Source organism: Miniopterus natalensis, chromosome 19 (genome assembly GCF_054644295.1).
Source record: "Miniopterus natalensis isolate mMinNat1 chromosome 19, mMinNat1.hap1, whole genome shotgun sequence".
NCBI classification, from domain to species: domain Eukaryota; kingdom Metazoa; phylum Chordata; class Mammalia; order Chiroptera; family Miniopteridae; genus Miniopterus; species Miniopterus natalensis.
In genome coordinates, this window is record NC_142099.1 from 23,996,683 (window position 1) to 24,014,554 (window position 17,872).

General features: G+C 41.3%; 1 protein-coding gene across 1 annotated transcript in view; it reads left to right on the forward strand.

Annotated features, from left to right (window-relative positions):
* The first annotated feature begins 2,335 nt into the window (after positions 1–2,335).
* The window catches only part of PLA2G4A (phospholipase A2 group IVA), a 122,711-nt gene continuing 107,174 nt past the window's right edge, over positions 2,336–17,872 (forward strand). Inside the window, exon 1 of the mRNA XM_016224670.2 lies at positions 2,336–2,452. The gene's annotated coding sequence lies outside the window, so the exon portion shown is untranslated. The remainder of the gene's footprint in view (positions 2,453–17,872) is intronic.

Genomic DNA, 17,872 nt, shown 5'->3' on the forward strand with positions numbered 1-17,872 from the left:
CTATTTAACTCTCTCTTAGCATCCTAATAGAATGCCGATTAGCATATTGGCTAATTATTTTAATTGGCCGAATGGGTTTAACCATCAGTTGTATCTCATTCTTTGTGTCCAAGTTTATGGGAAACAAATCACTCTCCCGTAGTTAGAGAGCACAGGATAGGCAAGGTCCTAGGAAAGAGAATGGAAGCAACTGCATATGAAGGAAACAAAATCAACCATGAAAACATAAAGTTCTTCTGCTTTTTGAGCCGTGGGTTTTGATAAGTAGGTACTTCCTTGTTAGTTAATATGACCAGTTTTGAGGCTGTCCCTTTTGCTTACTTGTCCAGTGCTAAAATTAGCTTATTAGTCTCAGTCTAAAATTCTAAATTGTGGATAATTAATAGCAAACGGTATGAAACTCATTGGCAACAATGCAAAAGCTGGTACTGGATTTACATTAGAGGCCGAGACAATACTTCTCAGTTTCAGTTGGTTTCCACGTGTATTCCTTCTCCTAACTGATCTTCATTTATGGACAGACCCTGGGAAGAGAGGTCATCAGACCTAACTGATCCTACAGCCTGAGGCAGGCTATGAGGGCAGGGTCTGTCTCTTACCCAAGGTGGAAGCAGAGGTTCTTGGAGCCAGTGGGCTAGTGCTGGAAATACTTTTTTTGGGGGGTAGACAAGGTAAAGACAGTATATCTGAGCTTGGGTTATCCATCCTAGGGGTCTATGTGAACAATGAGATCACAGGCAGGGAGCCAAAACGGTAGTGGGCATGGAGGCCACAGAAGCACAGAATGGGGAAATGAGAAATGTTCTCCACCAGTTACAGAGGGAGGGAGACATGCTTGCACATGAGACAGGTCAGCCTGATTTAGTAAGACTGGAAACAGGCAAACATCATCCCATAAGTTTTAACCGTAGCCATAACATGCTCTGAAATTTTCTTTAAAAGCATTTAATCAGCCCTGGCCAGTGTGTCCCGTACACCAAAAGGTTGCCAACTGGGTTCCTGGTCAGGGCACATGCCTGGGTTGCGCTGCTGATCATCTCACATCGATGTTTCTCTCTCTCCCTTCCTTTCTCTCTAAAAATCAATGAACTATTTTCTAGAAAATAAAAGCATTTAATCAAAATTTTTTCTTATCTTCAACATGTGACACACTATTGGATAACCTCTTCAAATATTGAGAGCTACAACTTTTTATTATCAAATTCATGAGACCATGGGAGGCTGCTTTCCAAGGAGTCTTTCTTTGTTAGTCATAGGATGCATGTGCCCTGAAAACATATTCTTTCTGTCACCAATTGCACCTGGAGAAAAAAGTGAGAGATAGCAATGTACTCTCTACTCCTCTATTTAGCACATGTCGCTTCTATAGATATTCAGGGTTTTCTTTGGAAAGAGAAAGATCTTGATCCCCATTAGAACACTTCTGGCCCTTTTTTAGGAAGGAGAGATGTATAATATGTCAGGTTGAATTTGTGGGAGAAAATGAAAACAAAAAGGAGTTGATTCTTGGGCTACAGAAAGCAGACAACCCAGAAATTTAATGATAGGATCTGCAGAAATTATGTCTTCTGAAGACGCTATAAGAAAGCTAGGAGAGTGCACTCAGACTTGATTAAAGGCAAAAATAGATGATGCTGGGTTAGAAATCAAGATATACTAAATGACTCAATCTTCAAAGACACTAATCCGTTCTTGTGAAATTTGGATACATTTAAACAGCACGCCTTCTTTGTAAATTCAGGCATTTGAATTTACATCGCAAATCGGTAAATTTGGTTTCCTCCCTAAATCTCAACATATAATGTATTACCGTCTCTGGTATGCCCTTTAATCTTAAATTTATAGACAAACTCAGGTTATCAACTCAGGTGTTTTAGGTTAGGGGAGGAACTATTTGGACACATCTGATTTTTAAACTGGCCTCCTATTGTTATCTTCAAGACGTACTCCTTTTATATTCTGGGTGGTCAACTTTGCCTTTTGAAGAATGCAAAAGTGCTCTAGGGTTATTCGTCTTTGCAACTTAGGTCTTGTTTGGGGGAAAAAAGAAAAGAGGAAGCAGTAAGTACTTAAGGACAAGGAACACTGCCAGACACACACACACACACAGACACACGCACAGACACAGACACACGGGCGCGCTCGCGCGCAGAGCCAGCCAGCGCCCGCGCAACTCGCACGCAGTGTGAGCGCCGGCTCCGACCCGCACCCTTTGCGTTGGGCACCGGGCGCCCGCAGGGGCAGCGCTCCCCCCCCCCCCCCCCCCCCCCCGCTTCCTCTCTCATTCCACCTTAAAACCTCCGCGGAGACCGAAGGAAACCGGCCCACGCCTTAGCCCCTCCCACCGAGGATAAGACCTGGGCCCCTCGGCGCGCCCGCGGCTGAAACGCCAACCTGACCGCGAGCCGGAGGCGTCGCGCAGCCCCGGGGAGCCCCCGTAACTCTGGGAACTGTAAGCGAAATACTTACCCTGCCCCCGCCCCGCCCCGCCCGCGCGCCCGCCTCTCCCACCCGCCGCAGCTTCTGGTTTGTACCTTAATCCTGGAAGGAGGGCCGGACGCGGGGAGCCGCAGCCGTCACAGCTCCTAAGAGCGCGCGCGCCCGCCCCCTGCCCTTCGGACGGGGCAGACCCGGGAGCTTTCATATTCCTCTAGCAGACGCCCGTGTGAGAGCGCCTGGGTCTTGAATGCGCGGCGGAGTCGAAGGACAAGGTGCTCCCCTCGCTGTCAGCCCCGACGGCGCCAGCGCGCCCTTGGAAACGCGGCGCGGTGGCGCTTCCCGCGGCTCCACGTGGCGCCGCCCCCGCGCCGGCCCCGCGCTCGGCCGCGTGCGCCTTGGACAGCTCTCGGGCTCCGGAGCCGCGGACTGCGTGGTCTCGTTTAAGTTATGATTGAAAAAAAAAAATTAAAAAAACAGAGTCCTTTCGGTTACTTATGCAAAGCGTTCCCGGGTAGTCCCTGGGTCGCCGTGCGGTGCGTGGGGGGAAAGACGGTCTTGAGAAAGTCACTGTAAGAACGACGGGGGCTCTGCTGCGCCCTTGCTCGGGCTCAGCCGACGTGGCGGGGAGCAGAGCTCCGAGCTAGACGCTGGGAAAGGTGTGATCCCGTACTTGATAAAGTTAAGTTCGGAGCGTGGATACTGTTATAGTAATTTTGTTTTCGAAGGATCCGTTAAAAAAAAAGGGGGGGGAGGGCATTGGATTTGAAATAATAGTGGCCCCGTATAGCTGGTGCTCCTACCGCTTATGACCATTTCAGTCTTAAAAAGAATGGTTTTCACCCCAAAGACCAGAGCAAGAAATGCTCCTCTGGTTGGCTGGTGATGTAAGCATTTGTTCCCCCAGGCAGGTGGAGGGGACCACAGGCACCGCGTTTGGATGGGAGTCAATTCTGAGCGAGCTCATATTTGCGTATTTAACCCCTTCAAGGACAGTGTGTGTCGTGGTTTGTTTCTGGTGTGTCGCATAGATGGGAAATGGTAGCCCAAGGCATCTTGACAGGGTAGTAGTGGTGGTGAAACAAGCCCTGTTAAGAGTTTTTAAGTTCTATTCCAATCGAGCTTGTTGCTGGGATATATAAAAGGGTTATTTGCGTCTTTCCTTGAGCGGAGGAAGAGTTAAATTCTAAATTAAGCAATAATTGTGAAATGCTTAGAGAAGTGTTTAATCTGCATTTGTTCACAGCAGCTTTACAAACTTCCTGTGGGGGGGGGGAAGCACATTTTAGGGGACGTGAAACTTAGAAACCTATTCAATACTTTTTCTTTTCTTAATTGAACAAAAGCGATCACTTTTGAAGTATTTGGCACTTACGTTTAATTGGGAAAAGGGAAATTATGGAATAGATTTCTTGGTGCCCGAAGAAGTTCGCAGCAGAGATAACTTGGCCCGTTTCAGCAGTATCATTCTTGGTGTCACTGCTAGAAAGCAGAGTCATGAAACCAAATCATTTGCATATTAAAAATAAGTTCCAGGAATAAAAAAGAGGAAGACAGAATTAGCTGTGGTTCCTTTTCCTCTCATCTGCCTTTTATTGACCATCCGTTTCCACCCCCCTCCTCTTGCTTGCAGACTTTATAGCTTTAGTTATTCTCAATTTTTTAATTTTTAAATCACAGGCCCTTTTACATGTATTATGAAAGCTGTAGACCCTTCCCCAAATAATGCATGCATGCTCTCCTCCAACATGCACGAATTTGGTAACAGCTTTAGAAACTTCATACCCCGTCCCCCAAAACGACGCATGTCACATGAAAATGTAGTATTTTTTGAGAGCTTTGACGTTTTCTGATAATATAAAATAATTACCAGATCATTTTACTTATAAGTAAAGGACTGCCTGACAGTGACTATCGATTGCAGTGCCCACATTGCTCACTTACTTGTCAGCGTTCTGGGACTGGAAGCAGTCTGGTGTAATGGAAAAACTACTCGCCTGGAAACCAAGTGACCTAAATTCTAGACTTCACCCCAGTAGTAGCTAGCTGTACAAGCGTAAGCTTGTCATTTTCTGAAACATCTGATATTTTTTGTGGCTGAATGCAGTAAGTAAAACATAGGAAAACATGTTAGTTATTACTTTATTTTTTAAAAATATATCCTTATTGATTTCGGAGAGAAGAAGAGAGAGAGAGAAAAACATCAATGATGAGAGAGTCGTCATTGATCGGCTGCCCCCTGCACGCCTCCGACCAAGGATTGAACCTGCAACCTGGGCATGTGCCCTGACCGGGAATCGAACCACGATCTCCTGGATCCTAAGTCGATGCTCAACCACTGAGCCAGGCCATGTTAGTTATTTTAAATTGGATTGTGGCATGTCTATATTTGCTTTTTCATTCCAGAATTCCTAACTATATTTCCCAGCATGAGTATGTTTTACAATATTCTCATTTATTACAAAGATAATTCATGCTCACTGTTTAAATTTCATTAAATATATTAAATTGCAAAGAAGGAAAGGAAAATTACCTATAACCCTCTAAAGGCGTAACTACTTTTCAAATGCCATTCTTTCACTTAACAAATATTTATTAACTAGCATGCATGAGCAGAGACAGGAATTGCTGTGTGTACATCTATTTATACTTTTGAACATTTTTCTATACATGTACTCACATGTACATGTTATAGAATTGTGATCATACTTGCTAAACGGTAAGCTGAGGAATATTAAAAATTTTAAGAGTTGATTTGAGCAAAAATCAATTGAAATGAGGCAGTGCAAAACTGGATGTGGTTAGGAGCGCTTCACCTGCAGGATCTGGGGGCAGAGACTTTTATAGAGAAAAAATGGAGGCAAAGTAAGGAAATTATTGATTGGTTATAGCTTAAAGCTTAGTTGGCTGTTTGTGATTGGTTGTCCTTACGTTTCCATTTTGTAACTTTAAGGCGTTTCCAGGTTTGGGTTTGCTTTGCTTATGTAGGCCGCCGGCAGTAAAATCACCTCAGACTAATGGCCTCCTAATTTAAATAATTAAATACACTGTTCATGCTGTTTTATAACATACTTCCTCCTCAATCATGGAATTTTCTGTTAAAACATGGTTTTATGTACTTGTGCATTATTTTGTATTTATATTTTAAACAGTTATTGAGTTCCTACTATATGTTATGGCAGCCTATCCATGGGCAAGAGAGTGGTTCTCACCTTGATGTAATTTTAGTCTGTGGAAATGTACTGGCTGATTATAAGTTGTTGGGTATTTACATAGATTACAGGTCTCCACTAGTATAAATAATGTTTCAGCTAGGACGTCTTATATAAATGTACACATCTTTGCTTACTTCCTTTGGATAGATTCTTATAAGTGTATGTTTCAGGTTCTAACAAAAGTTCCACTACTTACAAGTTGTGAGATAAGCCAACAATTGCTTTAGCAAAGTGTTCTTTTCTTCAAGAATTATGAATTATGAATTATCATAATAATTGATGATTATAATTGATAATTATGAATTATCATAATAATTGATGATTTAGAGGACTCCTAAAAATATTTGGCAATATATCGTGGAATGCTAGGTATTATTTTTACCATTTTGTTCTTGAGAAAGACTGTATCCATTTATAAGCAGTATGAGAGAGTAGAATTTCCCTAAGCCAACATTGTTATTAGTCAAACACAACAAACAACAAATTAAAAAGTTAGATAATTGTATGAAAATGGCATGTTGTTTAAATTTCCATTTCTTTCATAAATAAGGTTGAATAACTTTCAAAGTGGCTGATATTGTATGAAGTGGGGGTCCTCTTCCTTGTTGGGTGCTATTAGGGGTAGACTTCATACGATATCCTGAGAAAATGACTTTTCTGAGAGTCACAGAGAAAATGAGTGATTTTTATTTGCATGGAGTCAAAGCTCTGTGTTTCCAAAGTCCCATTTCCCTTAGTCCAGTCATAGAAAAAGTGTAGCTGGGGTTTCAGTAAAGCTAAAATCAAAGCCAGTGTCCAGAGTTTCTTTTAAGAGGAAACAAGAGAATGAACTTCTTTGTTCAGGGGATTATACATCTCAAATTTCCACGTGCTTGCAGTGACCATGCCCACTCCGACCAATGACCTCTGTTCCCAGGTGTGAGTGGCAGCAAGCACCCTTCCCAGTCATCCCAACTTTACTGGGTATGTGTCTATCTTCCCTTTGTCCAGTCCCTTTCCCCCAGTGTTTTGCAGGGAACATGCCTGTAATGCCTCGCCTTCCCTTTGCTCCTTTCCTATTACTAATAATTAGCTAATTAGAATGGTTATGAGGGCCACTTACATGTCTATATTTATGAATTGCCTCTTTCAATGTGAATTTAAATTTTTTTTTTTCAGTTTTAGTTTCTAATTTGGTAAATATCAGTAAGTATAACTCACACAATCAAAAGCCCTTTGGGGTCCTCAATTTTGAAGAGTGTTAGGGGTCTTAACATTAAAGGCTAAATTTTAAACTGGAAAAAGAAATTCTGGAAACATTGCTTTTCTCAATTTTGGAGGATTGGCCTTATTGTTTCCTGAAACCCTTCTTTTAAAAATGGGTGAGGTGAATTGAAAAATGAAAGCAAGTCATATTTATTCTCATAGACAGTCATATTCTACAAAATTAGGGAAATTGAAGAGGGTTTCAAGAAGAGGGCCAAGGTCCTTGTAGAATCTCCCACACCTCCAGGAACATCTGGACTTGCTTAGAGCAAAGAAGAAGTAAGAGTTACGCAATGAAAAACAGTGTCTAAGTTAGTCATGAACCAACTTAGAGAAAATGAATTTAAATTTTAGTCAGCTCCTCATCTTCTACTCCGACGATCTGGGCAGTGACAGTTGGGTGAACTAAAAAGTTGGTTCTTGGGTTCTTTTCAAAGGAGAGAGTAGACAGAGCTGATAGTATTCTGGTCTTTTGATACCATCACCTGCCTGAGAAAAAAAGAGATGCACCAAATTTTTGCCACTCCTGCAATGTGATTCTGTTTTTTCATTCTCTGTGATTCTTAGTCCACCCTTACAGCATTCTGTAAAAATACAGTTTCTCTCTCCTTTGTACAAATACGAAAGAAGCTTAAATAATTCAGTGCTCGCCATAAGCAGATTTGTAAAGCCACACTACCAACCTAATCACTTATTTAATGAATTCAAATGACTAGAGAAACTCAACAAACACCTGTAAATGGTCCTTATCAGAGTTTAACAACCACCAACTTAAAGATGATGGGCTGATAGGTTCTTAGCACAGGCAGTTATAAATAAATCAGTTATCCCTTTTCCTTAATCTTTCTCCTCATTTGCTTGTCTTTGGAGTCTGCAGGGAAATCTAGGTATTTTAGGTAACAGTATGTTTTGAATTAGAACCCAAATACATAATTCGTTTGAAATATGTGTAATTTCAGTATTCTATAGTATAGAAAACTTGTGTATTTATAGTACTCAGATTATACTTGCTTAGTTTTTCATTTTGTTATTACCTAATTTACAATTTTTTATGATTGAAAAAAATATCAGAGGGCCAATGATATCTTTTGTTTGTGCAGCGTTTTGTGGTTTATGAAGAGATTGCTTGAGATCTTCATCCCCACAGTAACCCTGTAAGTTAGCAGAGCTGGTAGTCACATTTTACAGATACAAGAAGAGAAAAGTGGAAACATCAAATGGCTTCTTTAATGTCCAAGTCTCATGATTTCCATTTTGATGCATTTTGGAAGCTTTAATTGATTAATTGGTTTATATTTTTAGCTCTGATGCGTGTTATTTTTAAAAATATGTTCTTATTGATTTCAGAGAGAGGAAGGGAGAGGGAGAGAGAAAGATGGAAACATCAATGATGAAAGAAAGTCAACTGAGGGCTGCCTCCCGCATGCCCTGTCCTAGGGATCAAGCCCGTAACCCGGGCATGTGCCCTGACTGGGAACCGAAACATGACCTCTTGGTCCACAGGGCCACACTTAACCACTGAGCCACGCCGGCCGGGCTTGATGAGTGTTATTTGTAAGGCTGTCAACCTCTTTCTATTTGTGTTAACATCAGAAAAAGTATTGGTTCCCCAGAAAATCCAAGTTTCCATATTAACTCAGTTGTTTTTCTCGTTTAACTGGACTGCTGGTTGACTTAATAGAGGAAGCTGCACAGACATTTAAGAATGATTGAAAAAGTAGTGCATGTTCTAGAATTTTGTATTTTGGAACTATTTTGCATTTTATGTAGATATATGACACGTTAAGAAGATAAAAGTATATAACATTTTATCTAAAAATACAAAGTAGATACATTATGAGTTATATAAGAAGTACTAACTTTACTAGAGGTTTTACTTTCATTTGGGAATAGAGCATTCTCTTAGAATATTCCAAATATAACCTGCAGGGCCTGTGACCCTTTTTGGCTCTTTTTATTAACTCTGGAAGTTGGCATAAAGTATTTGTATCAAAATGGTTACTCTGACCTTAGATTCATCATTTGTAGGAAAAAAATCATTATTATTTTGCCTTTCCAAACAATTCAGTAGCTTATGATAAACTAGATGCTCCTTTTCAGGGTTAAAACTTACATTAGTTGTAAAATTGTTTATATACATATGTATAACTTCATAATAAATAATACTTAGTAGATCAAGTTTGAGTGCTAGATGCAACTGCGCCACTAGGAACATTAGGTCAGCAAATGGCTTCTGAGTTTTGGTCAGTAAATTGACACACTTCCTATTTGCCCCATACTTGAATGCCCACAGCTTTAACAAGATAAGCAAGTTGAGTTGAGTACATAGGCAAGAAGCTGGGATGTTGGGCCTCTTGCGGAAGGAGGAACCATTGCTGAATTCTTGGGTCTGTAATTGTAGAAGAGACAGTGTCTTCCAGGGATAGTCTGGGGGCAGATAAATGCTGGCCTCAACTTTTCTTCAGGCTCTCATTTTCTTATTCATTGAAACGAAAGAGTAATCTATGTTGTGGGTTTTTTACATGCATTGTTTCATATAATATTATGAAAGTATTGAGATAAATAATTTAGAGCAATTATGTAAGAATTTATAGAAAAGCATTTGGGGAAAGGTGCCTAAAGATGCGTGCAGTTATGGGGACATCCTACGTGGACTCCTGCATCTGTGATTACAATTTCATAATAGCCACCAATCCCTTTGGGATATCTACCACAAACCTCAAATAGCTGTCCACTCTCTTCCTACTCGACTGTCATGAACAGGCACTCGAATTTAAAATTGGTTGAGGTCATGAACTTAGATCTCAAAGAGACAGCACTAAAGCATTTCCACAGTTCGTGACACAGTCTTCCAAGTCACTACTTTCAATGTGCAGTGGTAATTCACAGGCAGGTAACAACGTTATTGTTACAGGCCTGATTTGCAGAAGAAGATGCTACTAATGTGTATTTTAAGGAGATTTCTCATAGCAAAAATTCTAAATTAAAGAGATTTCTTCTTGGTTAATGAAAAACTTAATGACGAAATATCAAGATGGTTACTTCTAGTCTGCTACTTGGCACTTACTTTTTGAGGCGGTAGTGACCAGGGATTTATATTTATAATATATAAAAGTTCACAATATTTGCATGGTTTTTGTTTTGTATCCTAATCATTAATGATGCCTCTGTTGTCAATGAAAAGCAATTAAAGAATTAACTTGGTGAGGCTCATTTAGAATTTCCAGAAATTCTTACTGTCTGTTTAAACTGTACTTTAGATTGACAAGTTGACTATGTTGGTGGATACCTTCTGAACTATTGTCACAATGGAAAGAACTCATCATGACAATTTTCTGTGATGAAAATAATTTCTAGATACTCTTTTATTAATAAGTATCGTATAGCTAGGAAAATAGTAGGAAAAATGTATCTTTTTAATACTTAGAAAAAGAACAGGTATTATAGGAAGAAATTTAGATAGCCTGTTCTTTTTTCACCTAAGAATTTTACCTATTGGGTGAAAAAAAATGGAGAAGCAAATATCAACCAGGAATTGTTGATTACTGGGCTTCATGCATTTATTCCTTCACGAATATAGTAAATTTTAATTAATACCAGCTACAGCCCCACTGGCATGGCTCAGAGGTTGAACATCGACCTGTGATCCAGGAGATCGAGGTTCGATTCCTGGTCAGGGCACATGCCTGGGTCGTAGGCTCCATTGCCAGCAGGGGGCGTGCAGGAGGCAGCCGATCAATGACACTCTCATCGTCAATGTTTCTCTCTCTCCCTCTCCCTTCTTCTCTCTGAAATCAATAAAAACATATTTTAAAAAGAAACCTAAGTACATGGTAGGCATAGTGATACATTTAGGGCATACCTGGGTGAATAAAGCAGATACCATGCTAATTCCCTCTTGGAGGAGAGAAGCAGTAGTTAACCAAACAATAAACAGATAATAAAAGAAGCAAATAGAGTTCAATAGTAGAAAATAATCTGGGAAAGTTTTCCTGAGAGGTAAAATTGAAGCCAAGATGTGAGGATGAGAAGCCATGCGTGGGAGGTGAATGGAGTGAGAATGGCGTGGCTGGAGGTGGGGCTCCAGGCAGAGAATGGAATTTGTAAATAAACCTGCAGAGAAGCAACCAAAAAATCAGATGGGAAACCACCAGGGATTGGGGCGGTGTCATGGAAATAAAAGGTTGGAAAGTGGTTCCAGAGAAGCAGTGGGTGGAAAAGTGATGGCTACACTTGAGAGCTTGGAGGGCGGTAGAGATCTGGATTAAGAGCAGTTTCAGCGGCCAGAGCAGAATGAGAAGTGGAAGTGAGATGGTGAGCGGATGGGGAGTGAGGGCTCGGGGATATTGGATACAGTTCGAGCAAAGGGCTCTTCCCAGAAATCTGAAACGGCATAAAAAGGGAGACATGGAGGGCAAAGGGATATTTAGTAGAGGGAGACTAAAGGTTGGCTGCTCAGATCATGCAGCAGACACCGAAGTTTGATGATTCAGGGGAAAAGGGCGTGGCCAGCAGAGTGAAGAACTTGAGGAGGAGAGAGGGATTTTGCATCCAGAGAGTCCAGAGAGTCAACGTGTGGGGCCAGGTCTGTAACCGGAGGAGGGGCTCTGCCTACTTTGTGTAGATGTAGAGGAGTTTGCAGATCTGGTGGTGGGAAGATGAGACACTTCCTTCTGGTGGTGCCTTCTGTTTTCTCTGAAGGGAGATGAGGTCATCGGCTAAAAGTGGGGGTGGTGGTGGGGGGGGTTCGGCGAGAAACTTGAGGGGAAGAAGAAAGTCATTTTCTAGAGCGGGAATGCAAGTTCGCTAGGGAAACTTGGAAAGATGCTGTGTAGTGCTGAGAGCCTCTGAGTTTTGAGAAAGTGAACCTAAAAACAAAACCAGTCTGCCAGGTTACGTGGTTTTCCTCCAGCTGTGTTAAAATGCTAGGAGCAAACCCAGAGAAGCTAGAATGGCAGAGTTCTCCTAGAGTGGGAGCTTTTCAAGAAGGAAAGAAAGAAAATCCAGAAATCCTTAAAATGAACCATCAGCACACTAAGCAAAAGCACAAAACAGAAACAAAAACTAAACATAAATTCATAAAACAAAAGACGCATAGACATTCATGAGCTTGTAGAATACATATCCTTTTATCTAAGGTAATTATTAACTAGTAGGAAGTACTCACAAATTAGCTTGAGTTCCAGCGTTTAGTAGGCGGGAATTGGGCCTTTGTTCCTTCCAAACTCTTGTTGGAGTCCTTCCTTAGCCAGCTGGTTAGGCCCACTTTGGTTCTGCACTTTGGTGAATTCAATGCCTTCACCTGTTCCAGGAGCCACCATGCTGGCTCCTTTTTTCTCCAAGTCCTAGTCGCTAGGTCTGCTGTTGTCGTGTAAGTTCTGATTGTTAAGCAGTTGCCTTGCCTGCCTTTATCGGATGCCTAGCTTAGTACTCGTGTCTGATTTATATCGCATCTCCCAGCTTTTCTTAGCTTTTGCCTACTTCTCCAGGTTCCTGAGGGCACGTTAGTGCTCCCTCAAGGTAATGCTCTATACAATTTGAACAGTTACAGCTCTACAATGTAAAGGTGATGAAAACATTTAATTTTAATTTAATTTTAATAATCATCAGAAAGAGGGTCTTTCTTTTACAGCCCTGCTATCAGGATGTTCTTTCTTCAACCTGACATAAATCCTTCATTTTGCAGCTAAAAGTCATTTCCTTTTCTTTTTCAGTCCTTAGAGCTTTAGAGAACAGCTGGTTTTAAAAAACAAAATTCAACTGAGTACATTTGAAGATCTAATTGGCTTTATTCAACAATTTATGAATTGGGTCGCATCCCATCTAACAGGTAGAAAGGAGGTCCCAGGAGCTGTAGAGAATGGAAGGCTTTTATAGGCAGAAGGAGCAGACAGTGGAAGTTTTTAACAAAGGGTGGGTTGTTTCAGGCAAGCCCCCCTCCTTTGGGTGGAAGGGTGAGGGCCTGTCATGCAGATTACCTCACTAATGCTGATCAGGTAATCCCGCATTTAACCTCTCACCTTCCTGGGATAGGTTAAAACTGCAATTAAATCTTGGTTTGTTGCTCTGGGGCTTAGCACAAGTGACTCCATTTTGGACCTGTTGTTTCTTTTTAAACACTGGTTTCTGTAATTAAAATGATGTGCTTTCCAGAGCAAAATAATATTATTGAAATATTGAGTCATATTTCCTCAAAGTTTAAAAAAAGTCATGTTTTCTTTTTTAAAATTCATTAGTCATTTTTCACAAACCCTCTTAACATTCGAATGCTTTAGCTTTTCACTAATGACGGACAAGCGCTTCCATGAAGGGAAGCAGTGAGTGTGTGAGTTAAGCCAGGCAGTGTGGTGAGAGGGGGAAATTCTCTGTGGTCAGATCCACTGGAGTTTGCTTCTGGCCCAGTTGTTTCCCAGATGCACTGCCTGGCACTCCGAAGGTTCTTCTTTGCCCTCCTTTCCTCCTATCTCGGTGAGGCACGTTGTGAACTGGAAAGTCATTCTGCACTTTATTCCTGACTCTCTCCAGATTTGTCAGGGTATGGCTTAGGTATAGTTAACTAGCTACTTCTTGTCCAAAATGAGGGGGAGAGTATAGCGATGTTTTTGTTATTTTCAAATTTTCACAGAATCCACAAAGACATTATGTATCTCACCAGCAGAAGCTCAACCAAAACATTCTTAAAATTTTACTAATGTCCTTGATTATTTCTGCAGCAATCTCTCTCTCTCCAGACCAGACAGCTCTGGTCTAATGTCCTTGATTGACACTGTTTTCTAGCTTGCTAATCCAATGGTTTGAGAAAATGTGAATTTCATATTTTGGAGCACATGACAGTGTTTCTAGCTCATTTCAACCTCTGTTTATTATATGTAACACCTAAATATTCAGGTTGTGCTTACATGTTCATTATGGTGCTAGCCAAAGTTGATAGTATGAAAATAACTTAGTTTTCTATTATTTTAGCCTTTACTGTGTTGTAATTTCCTCTGTTCTCCATGTTTTTACATCAACTTTAGAACTGTATAGGTGTACTCTACAGAAGTAGAGGGGCAACCATGATGCAAACCTCCAAGGCATATATAAATTGTCATTTAAGAAGTCTTCTAGGCTGCATGGACTCCATGTACTTCAATAGAATTGGTTTCCTTTGCAATCCAGTGTTTCATTTCATGAATTTTATAATGTCATACTGTATCCAGAGGTCCCTGGGCTTCAACCAGACTGGTAAAATGGTCCATGCTATGAAAAAGGTCAAGAACTGTTAGGGATACTTCCCTTAAATGCATACTTTCTATTTACAGAGCTCTTAATCCTACAAAAGACTGGGCTTCCCAGTCATTTCAAAAGTGAACTGTTGTTCACAAGAGTGGTGAACCTGAACTCCTCGTACACGCTTCCCACTCCAGGACTGCAGAATGCTCGTCTGGTTTAACTTCACAGTTAACACCCGAGATGGGCAGGTATTCAGCTCCACTGATCATCCGCGGCTCCTGCAATATTTTTCTGTCCATTTTTTCCACTTCGAGATCACAGTCAGCATTCACACTTTTAACTACAAGATCAGCTCCACGCTCATAAAATATTAAAGGCAGTAAGCCCGTTTTCCTGGGGGTTTTCCCGGGACTGTTTACTTTAGGAAAAATATATGGCTTTTCCTGCTGTGGCAATCTTGAGTACGTCATGCAAAAAAAGGCGGCAATTAAAGAGGGAGTGGAAACCTCAACCCAACACAAATGCGCCCCAGGGGAGAGTATTTGTGAGCTGTCTGGTCTGGAGGGAGAGAGCTGCAGAAATAAACGTGCTTCTCAAAGCACACCCCTTTCCCCAGCCTTCTGTGCCACGTTGTTAGATACATTGAAAAAGTAGCACCCAGTGCATCACCATTGTCAGTTTGTCTTAAGCAGAAGGTAGAATGTTATTCTGCAGTTTCTGAAAATGAGCATAACATAGTTAACGCTTGTCAGCGGGATAGTGTTTGTAAGTGAATGTCTTATAACTATGATTCAAACCTAGAAAAGTATAAAAGATGAAAATGACTCTTGTTAAGCTTTATTTGGCTAATCACAGAGAGATTCAGTTGGTCTCGTCCCTCAAATTCGTATCTTGAGTCTACTAACAATAACATGACACTCTTAAAATTTTGGTCAAATTAAAATTTACCTGTGTTTTTTTCCTATTTCGGCCACGTTTCCTTTTTAGCTCGAGTGTGCGGGAAGGGGTTGGGCTGCAGGGGAGAGGAAGGGGTGCTGGTAGTGTATGAAGAGTGCCTGGGTGAGAGTGAAGAGATGCGGTCAGCTGTTCCCCAATATTTCCAGTACCCACCTGCCCCACGCATAGTTATCACGATATTATTGACTATATTCCCTGTGCTGTAATTTACATGTCTGTGACTATTCTGTGGCTACCAATGTGTCCTTAATCCCTTCACCTTTTGAATTTAGCCCCCCCACCCCTCTCCCCTCTGTCACCTGTCGGTCCATTCTCTGTATCTATGAGTCTGTTTCTATTTTGTTTATTTTGTTCTTTGGATCCCACACTCTGTACAGTATCCGACTATCTAGCCATCATGCTGAACATCTGAAACTAATACAGAATAATCCTGCATGTAAACTGTAACTAAAAAAAAGGAGAGAGAGAGAGATGCCTGCAGCTGTCTCCCTAGCTGGGTGAGTTTGGATAAGTTTGTTTACATCTTTAGGTAAACAAAGCTGACACACCTGTACATTGCAGTTCTGTCGAGGTGATGCTTATGAATATTTTCTTCTAGTCCCCAAATCGTGTGACCTAAAATATAGCCTAAATGGCCGCTTGTTTTTGGCCACCAAGAGGTAAAACAATGGGAAACAGCAAACCAGAGAGAAACTGGCTCCTGGTAAGCAGACATTCTTGCTTTGTTCATAATGCAGCTGTGAGACTGGGCCAGCCAGTTCCCTAGCCCTTAAAATAGGTTCACCTGGATTAGTATTTGGCAATTGGGAAGTGGTAAAAGAAACTATGTTATGTATTGTGTTTCATTGCTGTAGAATGTGTGTGTGTGTATGTGTGTGCACTTCTTAAATAATCAGCTGAAGGAGGCTGGCCCATTTAAAGATTTGGAGCTCTCTCCTCTTTTCTCTCACCTCCGCAATTTCAGTTTAGGAGCATAGCATGGCACCTTGGGCGCCTTGGGCTGGCTGTGTCCCTGCCTTCTCAAGCACGACTTCTTTGTTTAACTGCTCTGTTTACGTTATCGCTGTGTTATAGACTGAAGTGTGCCCCTCTTCCCTGCCTCCCCAATTGATGCGTTGAAGCCCCAACCTGCCCTACCCCCACCCCCAGTGATGCATTTGGAGATAGAGCCTTAAAAGAGGTGATAGAGTTAGGGTTCTTAGCGTGGGCCCTACACCAAGTTGACTGGTAGTCTCATAAGAAGAGGACATTTGGATACACAGGCGACAGCAGTGATGTGTGGGCCCAGAGCAAAGACCATGTGAGGACACTGGGAGAAGGTGGCCATCTGTAAGCCACCAAAGGAGGCCTCAGAAGAAACCACATCTGCTGACACTTTGATCTTAGACTTCCGGCCACTAGAGCTGTGAGACAGAAAGTTTCTGTGGTTGAAATCACCTAGTCTGTGGTATTGTACTATGACAGCCCTAGCAAACTAATACAAGGCATCATTTCCATTGTGCTTGGCTCCCTGCTAAGACTCATAATGCTATTGCGTGTTGTAGAATTCCTCAAAATCCCTCCAGTCCTGTAGGGTAGAGTGGCAAGATGATATAGAAAGAAAGAATTTGGTTTGAGGCTGAGTGTCAGGATTCCAGGATTCAGAAAGTGTCATAGTCTTTCTGGGAGAGAGTGTTCTCTAGTTGAGTGTGGGTAAGGGCTCCTGTCTGCCTCAGCCTGAGTTGTCAATTGACAAATCACTTAACCTTTCTAAAGGTTAATTTTTTTTAATCTCTAAAATGTCTGTAGTAATCCCTCTTTTGTTACAAAGATGAAATGAGATGGTGTATATAAATCCCTTAGCGCAGTACCTGGTGCCTGGGAATGTTGAATAAGTGTGAACTTTTAAAAATAAATTAGCAATTGCTGAGAAGATATCTTCCAGTTTGTCATTCTAGGTTGTATAAATAGGCTTTTCCTCCCCTTGATGATTTTTCAACACAAGACCTCATTTCTGGTCTGGCCATTTTCCCCCAGAACACCACACAAATTCCCAAGTTTGTTCATTCATCCTTCAAGCAATAGTCATTGCGTGATCATGTCACGCAATAGGAATAGAGGGAAAAAGATAGAACTTCCCTCGTGTTGCTCACGGCTAGGGGAGACATGCCTTCCATATGACAGTAACATAGTGTGTAACACTGTGGTTAGAGACATCAAGGAGAAATACAAGGGTCTGAACCTAGTAGACGCATTACAGGATTGTTTACTTCCGAGAGTGAGTATATTACAGGGAACCCTGATGGACAGGTAGAGACTCTCCAAAATAATTTAAGAGCTTACAACTTTAGTGATGCCATAGTAGCTATATATCTGTACAAAAGTGATAGTGATGGACACAGTGCACTCCCCTCTTTGCTGTTAAACATCTCTCTGTATCTAGCACAATGGCAGAAGCTTTGAACTTGGACGCAGACCAGTCAGAGGCCTGACACTCTTTATTGAAAAAAATTTTAACAGCAGAAAAAGCAGTATTTCTTAATCTCTATTAAAACACGATCAAATATGAAAAAGTACAGTCATTATAAAAGACACTCAACAATTTTGCCTACTCGAATTTGTTAGAAATCTCCAAAGAGCCAAATAATTGTCAGGAAGTTGAGGCAGTTTGGGAGAAAGCATCAGTTTCATAAACAACAAAAATATTAACAAATGTTAATTTTGTATGTTTATGACCTTCCTAGGTAGTAGGCTTGCTGATTGACATACATTTTCTCATTTCATCCCCCCACTGCCTCTCTGAGGTGTGTGTGTGTGTGTGGAGGGGG